The sequence below is a fragment of the Eurosta solidaginis genome, chromosome 3, assembly GCF_040869045.1.
Source record: "Eurosta solidaginis isolate ZX-2024a chromosome 3, ASM4086904v1, whole genome shotgun sequence".
Taxonomy (NCBI): Eukaryota; Metazoa; Arthropoda; class Insecta; order Diptera; family Tephritidae; genus Eurosta; species Eurosta solidaginis.
In genome coordinates, this window is record NC_090321.1 from 102,312,606 (window position 1) to 102,332,123 (window position 19,518).

A 19,518-nucleotide genomic window follows, 5' to 3' on the forward strand; every position below is an offset into this window, starting at 1 on the left:
TTCGTGCCGAACCGTATTTAAAATAGTTTTTTATATATTTTTTTTATATATTTTTTTTAAATTCTTTTATTTATTTTTCTCTTTTTTGGTCGCTGGCCGTTTCAACAACAAAGGACCATGTTTATTTTTGCACTAACACAGCACTATGGGTATTTAGAAAGAAGGCGCGGAGTTAAACTAAAATATGTATTTTATTCACACTTCAAAACTTTCAATTACAAACAAAGTAATAAATGTGAAGTTAATTAAATATTAAAAGATGCGCGACGGTGGGCGGGCGGTAGTATAGCAAACGAATATTTTTGACGATGCGTAGCGAACGGGCTGGTAGTTAATGACAAACTGAAAACAATGAGAGTGAGAGCCGTGGTGGCTGGCAAGCCACAGCTGAGCTGCACTGCCTGCGCTTGGCCGCACTGGCCGGGTGTTGCCAGACGGAGGGGGGCGGACTTAGTCCGAAAATTGGATCATGTCTTCAACAATACATATTCAATAATACTCCAAAGTAAAGGCAGATATAAATAAAAACTTTGGTCGCTTTGATGCTGTGGCAGCGTCTTGAGATAAGAAGAAAAAAACTTGCCGCTTGCTACGTTCTAAAGCGACCAAAGACTTTATGTAAATCCGCGTATACAGACATATATATATACATATGAATGCTCGTAGCAATTAGCCAACGAAATACAATAGGCACGAGCCAAATTATGTGTCGTCGGTGGTTAAAAGTGTTGCCGTTTGCAGCTTTAATCAACTGACAACTAAAAGGGGAATTTATTATTAATACTAAAATAAAGGAATTTATTGCTCTTTTGCGACATAATGTTATTTTTCTTGGCAAAATTACTTTAATTCATTTCGCCCCTCCCATTTATTACTTTTTATCTATGAAAATAGTGTAAAATTCTTACTTTGTACTGACATGTGATAAACAAGTCAGCATATACAATATGACGTCACAGTGCGAATTCGGGCCAGAAACGGGTAAAAATCGACTTTTATGTATTAACTGCAACACAGCTGCTGAAAACTTGGTTGTTCGACTGCGCGAACAATTTTTCGACAGAATAAGATCAGGTTTTTCAAATAGCAAATTAAAATTTCCATAAGCTCTGCCAACTCGGCAATTCGGCATATTGGAAAATTATTTGCAAAAATGTATATGAACAATGCATGAAAATTTTGAGATTATATTGCTAATACGTTACTGGGCATTTATTGGGCAATATACTCGCATCTTTATTTGCATTTTTTACTACCATATTATTACTTCGATTAGGGCATATAAATAGTTTGGTATTATTTCATAGGAAAAGTGCCTAGTTACGGAAGTAGTTATGCGCGTTATAATGAAAGCCCTCAATATGCATCGAAGTTGGTATTTATAAAATCACAAACATTTTTCTTTTGACGATTTTATCAAATGCCATATTGCCAAATTGCATCACCAATTTGGACAACTTAAGAAGAAGCATTATGAATGAAAAAGAGAAAGCTAGTTTTCAGGATTTTGTGATTTACATTTGAACATACATATGTATGTATGTACACATGCTTGTGCGTAAGAATAATTTTTGTTGGAAGTGGTTGGTTGAATAGAAGTTTGTTTTTTTTTTGAACATGTGAATGTACAAACATACATATGTTAGCTTATGCTTGGATATATTGGTATCAATGAGGTGGGTGTGAAGTGGAGTGAAGTGGGGTGTTGGTTGATCTTTAGTTTAAGAATATATGTATGTGTTTGCATATATATCTAAGTTTGTTTATACGCTACGATCGTCATAGCAGATACATTACCATGTTCATACATTTAACTTACATATGAGCATACATACACATATGTACATACATTTGCTTGAGCGTAAGAATAATTTTTGTTAGAAGTTGTTTTATTTTTGAACATATGAATTGTAAGCAACAATATTTACTTGCACATTCAAAAACTTTAATATGCTTGTAATTTAAATCGAGAGAATTATTCAAAGAACCCATTTGCTGTGCAAAAATCATTGTTTGGAATACCCAACCGGGTGTATTCGAATTTCCCAATTTTTCAGGGATGCACCTTAACGTTAAGCTAATCGTTTATCAAAAAATTTCCACCGTTTCCGTTGAAACACTTCGAAATATTATCGATAAAGAAATTATCAAGATAAATTGTATCTCGTTTTTAACCGAAACGAAAAGCTTTCGTTAACGTTAAAAACGTTAACGAAAACGTGATACTTTATGTTTGAATTGTGCTGGCAATGCTATAGCCATGGTGAAGCCGTAAGGTGGCAACAACGAGCGCACATACACACACAAACTCTATGTAATTTGTTTGTGTAATTCGTTGGTGGTAATGTCAAAAATACTCTGAGAAATGTTCGTACTGTCAAAATTCATGAGAAAAGTTGCAATCAGCTTGGATAATGCTTTCACCTTTAATGACTCCGCCATCAATCAGCTTTGCCAGCATAGTTTGAAATTAATAATCAACATAAACGATTTGATTTCGTTTTGATATGGCAGAAAACGAAGCGAAATCATTTCGTTAATTTGACGATCTTAACGTTAATAAACGAAACGAAATGACTTCGTTTCGTTTATTAACGTTGATTATCGTAACGAAATGATATCGTTTCGTTGGTTAAGCATGCCTGCAATTTTTCAATGTATTATATTTTCGTAGTAACTATAAGAACTACAAAAAAATGAATTTCACTACAATCAATTTCATCGTTTGTAATTATAGGAAAAGTACTTTTAGTGCTTCCAAATTGCTGCGTTCTTGGTTTTTTTGAGATGCGTTAGCGATATCTCCGAAACCTGTGGACTTAAAAAATTTTTTTTTCGTATGAAAAACTACAAACGATTTAAAACGTATTTCAAAAAGAAAAAACCCAAATTTGCTTAAATTGCTTGGTTTCCGCACAACGTATTATATTTTCGGAGTAACTATAAGAACTACAAAAAAATGAATTTCACTACAATCAATTTCATCGTTTGTAGTTATAGGAAAAGTACTTTTAGTGCTTCCAAATTGCTGCGTTCTTGGTTTTTTTGAGATGCGTTAGCGATATCTCCGAAACCTGTGGACCAAAAAAAAAATTTTTTTTCGTATGAAAAACTACAAACGATTCAAGACGTACTTCAAAAAGAAAAAAACCAAATTTAATTAAATTGCTTGGTTTCCGCACAATGTATTATATTTTCGGAGTAACTATAAGAACTACAAAAAAATTAATTTCACTACAATCAATTTCATCGTTTGTAGTTATAGGAAAAGTACTGTCAGTGCTTCCAAATTGCTGTGTTCTTGGTTTTTTTGAGATGCGTTAGCGATATCTCCGAAACCTGTGGACCAAAAAAAAAATTTTTTTTCGTATGAAAAACTACAAACGTTTTAAAACGTATTTCAAAAAGAAAAAACCCAAATTTGCTTAAATTGCTTGGTTTCCGCACAACGTATTATATTTTCGGAGTAACTATAAGAACTACAAAAAAATGAATTTCACTACAATCAATTTCATCGTTTGTAGTTATAGGAAAAGTACTTTTAGTGCTTCCAAATTGCTGCGTTCTTGGTTTTTTTGAGATGCGTTAGCGATATCTCCGAAACCTGTGGACCAAAAAAAAATTTTTTTTTCGTATGAAAAACTACAAACGTTTTAAAACGTATTTCAAAAAGAAAAGACCGAATTTGCTTAAATTGCTTGGTTTCCGCACAATGTATTATATTTTCGGAGTAACTAAAAGAACTTCACTACAATCAATTTCATCGTTTGTAGTTATAGGAAAAGTACTTTTAGTGCTTCCAAATTGCTGCGTTCTTGGTTTTTTTGAGATGCGTTAGCGATATCTCCGAAACCTGTGGACCAAAAAAAAAATTTGTTTCCTATGAAAAACTACAAACGATTTAAAACGTATTTCAGAAAGAAAAAACCCAAATTTGCTTAAATTGCTTGGTGTCCGCACAATGTATTATATTTTGGGAGTAACTATAAAAACTACAAAAAAGTGAATTTCACTACAATCAATTTCATCGTTTGTAGTTATAGGAAATGTACTTTTAGTGCTTCCAAATTACTGCGTTCTTGGTTTTTTTGAGATGCGTTAGCGATATCTCCGAAACCTGTGGACCAAAAAAAAATTTTTTTTCGTATGAAAAACTACAAACGATTTAAAACGTATTTCAAAAAAGGAAAAAAACCAAATTTGCTTAAATTGCTTGGTTTCCGCACAATGTATTATATTTTCGGAGTAACTATAAAAACTACAAAAAAATTAATTTCACTACAATTAATTTCATCATTTGTAGTTTGATAAGCCAAGTCAAAGAGCACTTGACTAGCATCAATTCCACCCTTAAATACGTATGTGCATATGTACACAGAAGCCTGTGCCTGTCGATCAGCATTTGAGCATTGTATCATTAGGGGGACTCATGTAACCCTATAAATGCCTTATAAAGTGTGTAAACGTATAAATTTATCTAGTTTACGCACGAGCTGTCAAATTTTGTATGAAAAATCATTTACACAATTTGTATAAATTTACGCGCACATTTCATTGTGTAAACGCGGTAAACTCAAAGGAATGCAACCTTGCAGACATTACAGACGGCATTTTCATCAAAAATCTCCAACATCAGCAAGTAAAGGCGTTTTAGTTTTGATTTTTCACTTAGTCTTGGCATTTTTTAATTTGTTAAACAATCAAAAAATGTTGTTCGGCAATAATACAGCTGATAAACAATCAAGTTTATCAAGAGTATTACTAGGTGCGTTCATATAACAGCGTGTGTAAATGGATATAATTTTACACCTTATAAGTTTATATGCTATCATGAGTCCCCCTATTGAATATATATATATGAAAATATGAACCAAATTAGAAATGTACATACATACATATTCAATAATACTCCAAAGTAAAGGCAGATATAAATAAATACTTTGGTCGCTTTGATGCTGTGGCAGCGTCTTGAGATAAGAAGAAAAAAACTTGCCGCTTGCTACGTTCTAAAGCGACCAAAGACTTTATGTAAATCCGCGTATACAGACATATATATATACATATGAATGCTCGTAGCAATTAGCCAACGAAATACAATAGGCACGAGTCAAATTATGTGTCGTCGGTGGTTAAAAGTGTTGCCGTTTGCAGCTTTAATCAACTGACAACTAAAAGGGGAATTTATTATTAATACTAAAATAAAGGAATTTATTGCTCTTTTGCGACATAATGTTATTTTTCTTGGCAAAATTATATACCCTCACTAGGGTAGGCACCTTGTCGTTGGTGTGAGGGCTTAGCCGAACTCCATAGCGCCCGACTATGAGGCGTAGCTGTTTAGGACTGACATCTACGCCGTTTCGCCTCATAGGAGGGCGGCGGGATGTCGGTGACCAAGAACTGCCAACCCCCTAATCCAGGGTGTTATGCGGACCGTGCCTATTGGACGATTTGCAGCCAGGGGATAAATTCGGCTGTATTCGAACGGAGCCTTCCCGATACCGGGCCATCTCGGGAAGTAGTTATGGCCTTACCGCAGTAAGGGGCGCTGCTGTGGCGGACGGTTCTTTCCCCGTATATAATACTGGACCGCTGAGCCCGCCTTGTCGGGCAGGTGGTCGTACGACCAAGATGAACAACTCATTACCTAAATGTAATAAGGAGGATGTAAAGAGGAGGACTGAGTCGCAATCCAAGGACGACAAATACGAATTAAGCGATGCGTCGGACTCGGGGAGCGAGAGTAGTGCTGATTCAATGAACTCCGTGTTGGAGAAGCACACAAATGAAAACGGAGTAGAAGAGTGGAGAAGGGTACGGAGCAGAGGAAGTAAAAGAGCTCTCTCGCAGTACCGTGCAGCACTAAGAATTGTACAACGCTTGGGAGCAGTGGTCGACCCAACAGAAGTGGAGATCGAGCGCTTGGAATGGGCCCATGAAGCGGTAGAAGTAGGTCGAAGGCAGTTCAAAAGGTTTGCTGCGAGAAACCCTCGGTTCTGCAACCGGTACGAGGAGGAAGAAGCGTCGAATGGCAGAATGAAGAGGCAACGTTCGGCAGAAGGCGACAAGCCTGCTTTCAAGAGGCAGAAAGGACCCAGTCCTAGAGCCGCGAGGCAGGGCAGTCGCATAGACAAGACAAGTAGGCCCAAAGTTGTAAGACAGATGGGTTCCAATAGCGAGGTAGCAACTACCTCGAAAGCTGCCAGTCAGAGGGAAGTTCCAACTACGGAAGTAGGAGATAAGCCAAAGGGAGATAACGCTAAGACTCCGGCTTTCTCGGAGGCGCTAAAGGGAGTTAACGCGAAGACTCCGGTGTTCTCGGAGGTTCCAAAGGGAGATAACACTAAGACTCCTGCTTTTCCCGAGAAGATGAGTGATGTGGCAAAGCAGTCACTGACTGTGGCGCTGGTTGATCGTAGCAGTGCGTTGGGACAAATGACTACTGAAAGGTGGAGATCTGTGGAAAGGGAGCTTATTAGCTTAATGATTAAGATGATGCGGGAACAACCAAGTAAGCCCCTTCCAACCTTTGATTCGGGGGGATGGTATAATGGTGTGAAGATGATAGCGTGCGACAACATCGCGAGCTTGCGGTGGCTGGAGGAAGTCGTTCCAAACCTCCAAAGGCAAGGCACGAATGCGCGGTTTGAGGTGGTGGATAAAGCGCAAATCCCCACGGTACCAAAAGTTAAGGTATGGATACCATGCGTGATGAAGTCGGAGGATACACTGCGACTTCTGCAGAATCAGAATCCGAACATACCGACACAGGATTGGAAGGTACTTACTGTATCTCGGCCTACCGAGGATGGTCAGTTCTACATCTTCCAAATAAACAAGCAGGCGGAGGATATTTTGTACACGCAGCTTGGCAAAATGTCCTTTGGCACTGGCAAAATTTACATGCGACTCAGGAAAAGAAGTCCCGAGGATAAAAATCCTAACACGCTGGAAGTGGGCGAAGTCGAAAAGGACCTCAGAAGCCTAAGGGAAAAAAGACAGGTGGAGGTCCCCGACGTCACCACGAACGTGCTAGAAGAGGACCAACCGCTAAATGGTGCTGTGACTCGCACAGAGGAACACACGGCACAACATTCACGAGGGGCTGAAGGGGGCCTCGAATACTCTAAACCAAAAGGGCAAGAGGAGGACGACGACGTCAAGACGAAGGTGCTGGAGGGGGACAAACAGCCCAATGGTGCTGCGAGTCCTACAGATAAACCTCCAACACAGTAAAGTGGCGTCGAGCGAACTCCTCCTAACCCTTGAGGAGGGTTCGTTTGACGTGGCGCTGATCCAGGAGCCGTGGCTCTCATCGGGAGGAAAGGTTTCTGGACTTAGCGCGCGCGGGTTTGGCGTTTACTACGCACAAACGGAAGGACGGGTGCGAGCTGTAGTAATGGTAAGGAAACAGCTGCATTCATATATGCTGCCTAATTACACCACCGAGGATCTCGTAGCGGTGGCCGTTGAGCAAAAGAATAAGCAGGCATTTATCCTGGCGTCCTGCTACATGGCCCATGCTGCGGATATTTCACCGATGGAGTGCAAAAGGCTAGTACAGGAGGAAGGGCGCAAAGGGCGGTTGGTCATAGGCGCAGATGCAAATGCGCACCACAATGCGTGGGGAGGAGCAGATACGAACGAGAGAGGCGAATCTCTATTTTGTTACATCCTGCAAACCAATTTGCAGATAGCCAACAGGGGAAATGTTCCTACATACATTGGTCCAACAACCAGCAATGTTCTGGATATTACATTGAGCTCCGAGCGTGATATATCAAGGTATGATTGGATGGTTCTCGATAGACCATCCTTCTCCGACCATGCGTATATAAGCTTCAGCATCCCACTAAAGAGGGTAGAGAAGGGAGGAACCTTTAGAAATCCTAGGGCAACGAATTGGACTAAATTCCAGAAACATGTAGAAACGAAACTGGGACAACCCAAAGAGGTTGCTAATGTAGAGGAACTGGAGGAGTCGAATGAATTCCTAACAAGGACGCTTATGACTGCGTATAACAAAGCTTGCCCTATAAGAAGATTCAGAGGAAAAGCAAAGCCGCCATGGTGGAGCAATGAGCTGAGTCTTCTAAGAAGACAGGTAAAAGAAATGTTTAAACTCGCAAAGACCGCGGAAAGCGAAGCGTGTCGGGACGAGTACAGGGATCTACTGAGGATCTACAAGCGTGAAATTACCAGGGCGAAGAGAAACTCATGGAAAAGTTTCTGTACGGACATAGAGTGCTCCAGTGAAACAGCACGGTTGAAAAAAGTCCTAGCAAAGGGAAACATAGTCCAGGGACTAATAAAGAAAGAGAATGGGGAATGGTCACGTGATAGTGAGGAATCCCTTGAGGTGCTTCTTGATACACATTTCCCATCGGGAGACGGTTTAGAAGAACCAGCAGACATCACTCACACTTCGATCACGGAGCTAGTGGTGCCGGGCTTGGTGACCAATACCAAGATCGAGTGGGCAGTGAAGACGTTTTCTAAGTTTAAATCGCCGGGCCCAGATGGTATATTCCCGGCCATGCTACAAGTCTCAAGTAGGGCGGTCGTGGAATGGCTTAAAATAATATTCGATGGGTGCATAAGACTGAATCATGTACCGCACTCTTGGAGAACTTCTCGTGTAGCTTTTCTACCAAAGGCGGGGAAGATCGGTCACGTGTATCCCAAAGACTATAGACCCATTAGCTTAACATCATTTCTGCTCAAAACCTTTGAGAGGCTGATAGATGTGTACATAAAATCCAACGTGGATGAAAAGCTGCTCTCCACAACACAGCATGCGTACACCAAAGGCAAGTCGGTAGACACCGCATTGCATAGGGTGGTAATAAGCATAGAGAAATCCCTGGAATATAAGGAGTATGCTCTAGGAGTCCTCTTGGACATTGCCGGGGCTTTCAATAATGTTGCAAAATGGGCGATTATGGATGGTCTTAATTACATTAAGGTACATCCTGCCTTAATCAGATGGATCGGCTGCATGTTAAATTGCAGAAAGATTACATCACAATGGGGATTGTACGAGGCCACGAAATCAGTGGACAGGGGCACGCCGCAGGGAGGGGTGCTATCACCTCTGCTGTGGACACTGGTCATCAACCAACTGCTCAGGCAATTCGATGAGGGACCCGTAAAACTTACGGCTTACGCAGATGACGTTGCAATTGTCATAAGTGGAAAATGCCTTCCAACGATTAGTTCTTTGATGGATCGGGCGCTTCGGGATATTCATACCTGGGCATCTAATGTCGGGCTGAAAGTCAATGCGGAGAAGACGGATATGGTCTTGTTTACAAAGAGGTACAAGGTCCCAAATTGGACCAGGCCTAAGTTAGGAGCGGTGACCTTACAGGAGAAACCTTGCACAAAATATCTAGGAACCATCCTAGACAGTAAGCTGTCATGGAAGCTCAACTTGGAGGAGAGGGTCAAGAAGGCCTCAACGGCACTCTATGCATGTAAAAGAATGCTGGGGTGTACGTGGGGCCTATCGCCCTCTCTTTCTCATTGGGTTTTTACAGCGATTGTAAGCCCTATTCTATACTATGGAGTTCTTGTTTGGTGGAAAGCCACACAAAAAACAACATACCTCAAAAAATTAGAGGGGGTATGCAGACTATCGATGCTTTGCATTACGGGAGCCCTGAAAACAACCCCGACGGCTGCACTGTATGCCATTCTGCACATTCCACCTGTAGACCTGGTAGCAAAGAACAAAGCGTTAACGACCGCAACCAGGCTCGATGTTTCGGGGCAGCTTGAGCGCCGACCATATGGCCATAGTAGTATAGCGTCCTCAGTCACAAGACGAACAGACTTCATGATTCCCTACCTGCACTTTGAGGGAGATCTTAAGGCCACAATAGAGGTGGACGGTTGGCGCAAGGGTGCGCAAATGGCGGACGAGGCGATACATGTGTACACCGATGGTTCCAAAATAGTGGAAGGAGTAGGGTCTGCGGTATACTGCGCTGATCCGGAATTAAGCAGATCCTACAGGCTGCCGGATTACTGTAGCGTTTTCCAAGCGGAAATATTAGCCGTAACCAAAGCAGTAGAAACCCTGGAAGAGAATAGCTTAAGCTGCAACCGTGTTAACTTTTATATTGACAGTCAAGCAGCAATTAAGGCAATAATCTCGCATAGCACAGCATCTAAATGCGTGTTAGAGTGTAAGCAGTCTCTGGAGAGAATCGGGACAGGGAGAAGCATACATCTATATTGGGTCCCAGGGCATATGGGAATAAATGGGAATGAAAAAGCGGACGAATTAGCTAAAAAGGGCGCATCCCTTGAAGCTTGCTCCGTAGACGTCCCAATTAGATTGGGCGAGATTAAGCGAATGCGAGAGGTGCACATGATCGACCAAGCAGAAAAGGCGTGGGTTCAAGCGCGGGGCTGTAAAGTGTCGAAGATTATGTGTAGGTCTTACAACCTTAGACTAACACAGTTGCTTCTATCATTAAAAAGAGAGGACTGTAGACTCATGACGGGTATTCTGACTGGACACTGCCTTCTGGCGTCGCATGCCTTTAAATTAGGCTTGGTCAGTGATAGCAGGTGTAGGAAGTGCGGGTTGGAGGAGGAAACGATCGAGCACGTTCTGTGCTCGTGCCCTGCACTTGCCAGGCTAAGACTCCAGCTATTAGGAGTGATACAGCTGTCAGATCTAGAAGCAGCAAGTGGCTTAAGTCCTAGGAAGCTTCTAGTATTTGCCAAGAGGACGGAGTTATTTTATAACATAGGTCCTGGTTTTTGATAGGGTTTTTCAGTTTGGTCGTTAAAACAAACTTCTGGTAACACTACGGACTCAATCAGTCTATGTGAGGTCCTCATGGACCGGCCAGTTCAACCTACCTACCTGGCAAAATTACTTTAATTAATTTCGCCCCTCCCATTTATTACTTTTTATCTATGAAAATAGTGTAAAATTCTTACTTTGTACTGACATGTGATAAACAAGTCAGCATATACAATATGACGTCACAGTGCGAATTCGGGCCAGAAACGGGTAAAAATCGACTTTTATGTATTAACTGCAACACAGCTGCTGAAAACTTGGTTGTTCGACTGCGCGAACAATTTTTCGACAGAATAAGATCAGGTTTTTCAAATAGCAAATTAAAATTTCCATAAGCTCTGCCAACTCGGCAATTCGGCATATTGGAAAATTATTTGCAAAAATGTATATGAACAATGCATGAAAATTTTGAGATTATATTGCTAATACGTTACTGGGCATTTATTGGGCAATATACTCGCATCTTTATTTGCATTTTTTACTACCATATTATTACTTCGATTAGGGCATATAAATAGTTTGGTATTATTTCATAGGAAAAGTGCCTAGTTATGGAAGTAGTTATGAGCGTTATAATGAAAGCCCTCAATATGCATCGAAGTTGGTATTTATAAAATCACAAACATTTTGACGATTTTATCAAATGCCATATTGCCAAATTGCATCACCAATTTGGACAACTTAAGAAGAAGCATTATGAATGAAAAAGAGAAAGCTAGTTTTCAGGATTTTGTGATTTACATTTGAACATACATATGTATGTATGTACACATGCTTGTGCGTAAGAATAATTTTTGTTGGAAGTGGTTGGTTGAATAGAAGTTTGTTTTTTTTTTGAACATGTGAATGTACAAACATACATATGTTAGCTTATGCTTGGATATATTGGTATCAATGTAGTGTGTGAAGTGGAGTGAAGTGGGGTGTTGGTTGATCTTTAGTTTAAGAATATATGTATGTGTTTGCATATATATCTAAGTTTGTTTATACGCTACGATCGTCATAGCAGATACATTACCATGTTCATACATTTCTTAACTTACATATGAGCATACATACACATATGTACATACATTTGCTTGAGCGTAAGAATAATTTTTGTTAGAAGTTGTTTTATTTTTGAACATATGAATTGTAAGCAACAATATTTACTTGCACATTAAAAAACTTTAATATGCTTGTAATTTAAATCGAGAGAATTATTCAAAGAACCCATTTGCTGTGCAAAAATCATTGTTTGGAATACCCAACCGGGTGTATTCGAATTTCCCAATTTTTCAATGTATTATATTTTCGTAGTAACTATAAGAACTACAAAAAAATGAATTTCACTACAATCAATTTCATCGTTTGTAGTTATAGGAAAAGTACTTTTAGTGCTTCCAAATTGCTGCGTTCTTGGTTTTTTTGAGATGTGTTAGTGATATCTCCGAAACCTGTGGACTTAAAAATTTTTTTTTTCGTATGAAAAACTACAAACGATTTAAAACGTATTTCAAAAAGAAAAAACCCAAATTTGCTTAAATTGCTTGGTTTCCGCACAACGTATTATATTTTCGGAGTAACTATAAGAACTACAAAAAAATGAATTTCACTACAATCAATTTCATCGTTTGTAGTTATAGGAAAAGTACTTTTAGTGCTTCCAAATTGCTGCGTTCTTGGTTTTTTTGAGATGCGTTAGCGATATCTCCGAAACCTGTGGACCAAAAAAAAAATTTTTTTTCGTATGAAAAACTACAAACGATTCAAGACGTACTTCAAAAAGAAAAAAACCAAATTTAATTAAATTGCTTGGTTTCCGCACAATGTATTATATTTTCGGAGTAACTATAAGAACTACAAAAAAATTAATTTCACTACAATCAATTTCATCGTTTGTAGTTATAGGAAAAGTACTGTCAGTGCTTCCAAATTGCTGTGTTCTTGGTTTTTTTGAGATGCGTTAGCGATATCTCCGAAACCTGTGGAACAAAAAAAAAATTTGTTTTCCTATGAAAAACTACAAACGATTTAAAACGTATTTCAAAAAGAATAACCCCAAATTTGCTTAAATTGCTTGGTTTCCGCACAATGTATTATATTTTCGGAGTAACTATAAAAACTACAAAAAAATGAATTTCACTATAGTCAATTTCATCGTTTGTAGTTATAGGAAAAGTAGTTTTAGTGCTTCCAAATTGCTGCGTTCTTGGTTTTTTTGAGATGCGTTAGCGATATCTCCGAAACCTGTGGACCAAAAAAAAAATTTTTTTTCGTATGAAAAACTACAAACGATTTGAAACGTATTTCAAAAACAAAAAAATCAAATTTACTTAAATTGCTTGGTTTCCGCACAATGTATTATATTTTCGGAGTAACTATAAGAACTACAAAAAAATGAATTTCACTACAATCAATTTCATAGTTTGTAGTTATAGGAAATGTACTCTTAGTGCTTCCAAATTGCTGCGTTCTTGGTTTTTTTGAGATGCGTTAGCGATATCTCCGAAACCTGTGGACCAAAAAAAAAATTTGTTTTCCTATGAAAAACTACAAACGATTTAAAACGCATTTCAAAAAGAAAAAACCCAAATTTGCTTAAATTGCTTGGTTTCCGCACAATGTATTATATTTTCGGAGTAACTATAAAAACTACAAAAAAATTAATTTCACTATAATCAATTTCATCGTTTGTAGTTATAGGAAAAGTACTTTTAGTGCTTCAAATTGCTGCGTTCTTGGTTTTTTTGAGATGCGTTAGCGATATCTCCGAAACCTGTGGACCAAAAAAAAAAATGTTTTTCCTATGAAAAACTACAAACGATTTAAAACGTATTTCAGAAAGAAAAAACCCAAATTTGCTTAAATTGCTTGGTTTCCGCACAATGTATTATATTTTCGGAGTAACTATAAAAACTACAAAAAAATGAATTTCACTACAATCAATTTCATCATCTGTAGTTATAGGAAAAGTACTTTTAGTGCTTCCAAATTGCTGCGTTCTTGGTTTTTTTGAGATGCGTTAGCGATATCTCCGAAACCTGTGGACCAAAAAAAAATTTTTTTTTTCGTATGAAAAACTACAAACGATTTAAAACATATTTCAAAAAGAAAAAACCCAAATTTGCTTAAATTGCTTGGTTTCCGCAAAATGTATTATATTTTCGGAGTAACTATAAAAACTACAAAAAAATTAATTTCACTACAATCAATTTCATCGTTTGTAGTTATAGGAAAAGTACTTTTAGTGCTTCCAAATTGCTGCGTTCTTGGTTTTTTGAGATACGTTAGCGATATCTCCGAAACCTGTGGACCAAAAAAAAATTTTTTTTTTCGTATGAAAAACTACAAACGATTTAAAACGTATTTCAAAAAGAAAAAACCCAAATTTGCTTAAATTGCTTGGTTTCCGCAAAATGTATTATATTTTCGGAGTAACTATAAAAACTACAAAAAAATTAATTTCACTACAATCAATTTCATCGTTTGTAGTTATAGGAAAAGTACTTTTAGTGCTTCCAAATTGCTGCGTTCTTGGTTTTTTTGAGATGCGTTAGCGATATCTCCGAAACCTGTGGACCAAAAAAAATTTTTTTTTCGTATGAAAAACTACAAACGATTTAAAACGTATTTCAAAAAGAAAAAAACCAAATTTACTTAAATTGCTTGGTTTCCGCACAATGTATTATATTTTCGGAGTAACTATAAGAACTACAAAAAATGAATTTCACTACAATCAATTGCATTGTTTGTAGTTATAGAAATCACAAAAAAAAATTGGATTTTTTCAAAGCGGGTTCCAGCGTGATGCAGCTCTATGATGTGACTTACACTGTAAGGGAGTGCGCTCGCTTACATAGTGTGGAGATAAGGGAAAATAACCATGTAGGAAAATGAACCGAGGGTAACCCTGGAATGTGTTTGTATGACATGTGTATCAAATGAAAGGTATTAAAGATTATTTTAAAAGGGAGTGGGCCATAGTTCTATAGGTGGACGCCATTTAGGGATATCGCCATAGAATTTGTTTGTACGATATGGGTATCAAATGAAAGGTGTTAATGAGTATTTTAAAAGGGAGTGATCCTTAGTTCCATAGGTGGACGCCGTTTCGAGATATCGCCATAACGGTGGACCAGGGGTGACCCTAGAATTTGTTTGTACGATATGGGTATCAAATGAAAAGGGTTAATGAGCATTTTAAAACAGAGTGGGCCTTAGTTCTATAGGTGGACGCCTTTTCGAGATATCGCCAAAAAGGTGGACCAGGGGTGCCTCTAGAATGTGTTTGTACGATATCGGAATCAAATTAAAGGTATTAATGAGGGTTTTAAAAGGGAGTGGTGGTAGTTGTATAGGTGGTCGGCTTTTCGAGATATCAGCATAAAGGTGGACCAGGGGTGACTCTAGAATGCGTTTGTACAATATGGGTATCAAACGAAAGGTATTAATGAGTATTTTAAAAGGGAGTGGACCTTAGTTCTATAGGTGGACGCCTTCTCGAGATATAGCCATAAAGGTGGACCAGGGGTGACTCTAGAATATGTTTGTACGATATGGGTATCAAATGAAAGGTGTTAATGAGTATTTTAAAAGGGCGTAGTGCTTAGTTCTATAGGTGGACACCTTTTCGAGATATCGCCATAAAGGTGGACCAGGGGTGACTCTAGAATGTGTTTGTACGATATGGGTATCAAATTAAAGGTATTAATGAGGCTTTTAAAAGGGAGTGGTTGTAGTTGTATATGTGAAGCGGTTTTCCAGATATCGACCAAAATGTGGACCAGGGTGACCCAGAACATCAACTGTTGGATACCGCGAATTTATTTATATATATAATACCACGAACAGTATTCCTGCCAAGATTTCAAGGGTTTTTTATTTCGCCCTGCAGAACTTTTTTATTTCATTCTACTTAATATGGTAGGTGTCACACCCATTTTACAAAGTCTTTTCCAAAGTTATATTTTGCGTCAATAAACTAATCCAAATACCATGTTTCATCCCTTTTTTCGTATTTGATATAGAATTATGGCATTTTTTCGTTTTTCGTAATTTTCGATATCGAAAAAGTGGGCGTGGTCATAGTCCAATTTCGGCCATTTTTAAACCAATACAAAGTGAGTTCAGATAAGTACGTGAACTGAGTTTAGTAAAGATATATCGATGTTTGCTCAAGTTATCGTGTTACCGGCCGAGCGGAAGGACAGACGGTCGACTGTGTATAAAAACTGGGCGTGGCTTCAACCGATTTCGCCCTTTTTCACAGAAATAAGTTATCGTTCCAGAATCTAAGCCCCTACCAAATTTCACAAGGATTGGTAAATTTGTGTTCGACTTATGGCATTAAAATTATCCTAGACAAATTAAATGAAAAAGGGCGGAGCCACGCCCATTTTGAAATTTTCTTTTATTATTGCATTTTTTTGCACCATATCATTACTGGAGTTGAATGTTGACATAATTTACTTATATACTGTAAAGATATTAAATTTGTTGTTAAAATTTGACTTAAAAAAATTTTTTTTTAAAAGTGGGCGTGGTCGTTCTCCGATTTTCCTAATTTTTATTAAACATACATATAGTAATAGGAGTAAGGTTCCTGCCAAATTTCATCATGATATCTTCAACGACTGCCAAATTAAAGCTTGCAAAAGTTTTAAATTACCTTCTTTTAAAAGTGGGCGGTGCCACACCCATTGTCCAAAATTTTACTAATTTTCTATTCTGCGTCATAAGTTCAACTCACCTACGAAGTGCTGTTAGTGTAGAAATGAGAAAAACTGAATTAAGCATGAAAACAAATACCAGCAGGATAGCCTAGTGGTTAAGGCAACTGCAGTTTCACCATGTGATTCACGGTTCGAATACCGGTGAAACCTTTGATAACATTACAAAATTGCCTGATGATGATTACGTTGGCGGTTTTCGAAATGGTTCCATCGCAATATGCCAGTAAATGTTTCTTTCTTTTCAGTTTCTCTTAGAAAACATAATAATTGAAATTCAATTATTATAATCCGGTGTTAAGCTCATGAATTCTTAAATATAAGTATAAACTGAACACACCATTAAACAAACATACTTAATATATTTATAATATATAAGTAAATTATGTCAACATTCAACTCCAGTAATGATATGGTGCAACAAAACACAAAAATAAAAGAAAATTTCAAAATGGGCGTGGCTCCGCCCTTTTTCATTTAATTTGTCTACAATAATTTTAATACCATAAGTCGAACAAAAATTTACCAATCCTTGAGAATTTTGGTAGGGGCACAGGCTCTATGACGATAACTGTTTTCTGTGAGAATAGGCGAAATCGGTGGAAGCTACGCACAGTTTTTATACACAGTCGACCGTCTGTCCTTCCGCTCGGCCGTTAACACGATAACCTGAGCAAACATCGATATATCTTTACTAAACTTAGTTCACGTACTTACCTGAACTAGTTTTATCTTGGTATAAAAAATGGCTGAAATCCGACTATGACCACGCCCACTTTTTCGATATCGAAAATTACGAAAAATGAAAAAAATGCCATAATTCTATACCAAATATGAAAAAAGGGATGAAACATGGTATTTGGATTAGTTGGGATAGTTATTTGGATTGGTTTACTGATGCAAAATATAACTTTAGAAAGAACTTGGTAAAATGGGTGTGACACCTACCATACTAAGAAGAAGAAAATGAAAAATTTCTGCAGGGCGAAATCAAAAATCCCTTGGAATCTTGGCAGGAATACTGTTCGTGGTATTACATATATAAATAAATTAGCGGTACCCGACATATGATGTTCTGGGTCACCCTGGTTCGCATTTTGGTCGATATCTCGAAAACGCCTTCACATATACAACTAGTGGCCACTCCCTTCTAAAAACCTCATTAATACCTTTAATTAGATACCCATATCGTACAAACGCATTCTAGAGTCACCCCTGGTCCACCTTTATGGCGATATCTCGAAAAGGCGTCCACCTATAGAACTAAGGCCCGCTCTCTTTTAAAATACTCATTAACGTCTTTCATTTGATAACCATATCGTACAAGCACATTCTATTCACCCCTGGTCCACCTTTATGGCGATATCTCGTAAAGGCGTCCACCTATAGAACTAAGGCCCACTCCCTTTTAAAATACTCATTAACACCTTTCATTTGATACCCATACCGTACAAACACATTATAGAGTCATCCCTGGTTCACCTTTATGGCGATATCTCGAAAAGGCGTCCACCTATGGAACTAAGGCCCACTCCCTTCTAAAATACTCATTACCACCTTTCATTTGATTCCCATATCGTACAAACGCATTCTAGAGTCACCCCTGGTACACCTTTCTCTCGAAAAGGCGTCCACCTATAGAACTATGGTCTATTCCCTTTTAAAATACTCTTTCTTCCATTTGATACACATGGCATAAAAGCACACTCCAGGGTTACCCTAGGTTCATTTTCCTACATGGTGATTTTCCCTTATTTTGTCTCCAAAGCTCTCAGCTGAGTATGTAATGTTCGGTTAAACCCGAACTTAGCCTTCCTTACTTGTTATTATACAAATTTAATACGAGCATTTCTTCAACTTTTCTCGATTGGATTAGTATATTTCACCTCGTAACGATGGCACAGTAATTTGAAAAACTATTCAAAAACTTAAAATTACCCAGTTTGAGATAATTATAAATCGTCTTGCCGGGTCTTTGCAATTCGGTGGGCATCCTCTACTGCTTTTTTATAAAATGTGTTATTCTCCCTTATTTCTTGAGGGAAAAGTGGCACACAGGATATAAAGTTTTGATGTAGAGGAAACAATTTTACAGAGAAATTATTTAAATTGGTCAGTTATTTTTACTTTTACTTTACATAAAAAAGCTAGCTTTGATTTTGTCAATACACCGGAACTCTTATCTTTGCTACCGGTTTTACTACGTTTTCGCTCTAGGGCACTTCTAACCCTGTTTATTGCTGACCTTATGAATACCGCGCGGTAGCTGAAATCAATATTCAGCTGTATTTATGTATGTAGAATCTACATGTAGATACATTTACGTGTGGCAGATACCACACGATGTTTGTATGTGCATTAATACGTAGATACGTATATATGTCCACATTGTTGCGCATACTTTCATGCTTTTATAAAAATTTTACGCCAGTTATGTGTGGGGCATATGTATTTGGAAATAATCACTTTTCATTTTAAATAATGTATAATTAATTTACTACTACAGCTTTTGCACCTACCATTTATGTTTTTTCATACATAAATGCGGTATATTTCACATAAATTTTGTCATTTTAAAGGACAACACACACAATTAGCCCGCGTTTAATTCATACACCCAACCAAATGCTTTCTACTCCTGTCAAAGTAAAACTGTGTTTCTCAATTGGATTTCCCTTCTAATTGAATAGGAATTATCTTGCAATAGTTGAGCTTTATGTAACTTTCTATTATTAACAGGACAATAACAGCGGAAAGCTTTGCCTTAATACAAACTTTCAATACTTTTAGGTATCGTAAGCTTAAGCGGGAGTCATTGGTGCCGTATGTGGTATCGCTGTAGTCGTATCCCTAACGTAATCTGTTTATCGTTACGACGGTAAACCAAAAACCAATTGGTTGGCTGCGATACGGTTACGACCTTAGCGGCTCCAATAATCGATTGCATTGATTCCCATAAGAAGGTTGGTCGAATCAGCTGTTATAAAG

The 19,518-nt window shown here is 38.0% G+C and overlaps 1 protein-coding gene across 12 annotated transcripts in view; it reads right to left on the reverse strand.

Annotated features, from left to right (window-relative positions):
- Rgk2 (Rad, Gem/Kir family member 2) overlaps positions 1–19,171 on the reverse strand; it is a 694,072-nt gene extending 674,901 nt beyond the window's left edge. For 6 of the 12 annotated variants that reach the window (XM_067772888.1, XM_067772879.1, XM_067772875.1 and 3 more), the window contains exon 1: positions 19,050–19,158. The gene's annotated coding sequence lies outside the window, so the exon portion shown is untranslated. Of the gene's footprint in view, positions 1–19,049 lie in introns of all 12 variants that reach the window. The other 6 variants (XM_067772880.1, XM_067772883.1, XM_067772873.1 and 3 more) reach the window with 2 other exon arrangements.
- Between the last annotated feature and the right edge of the window lie 347 nt (positions 19,172–19,518).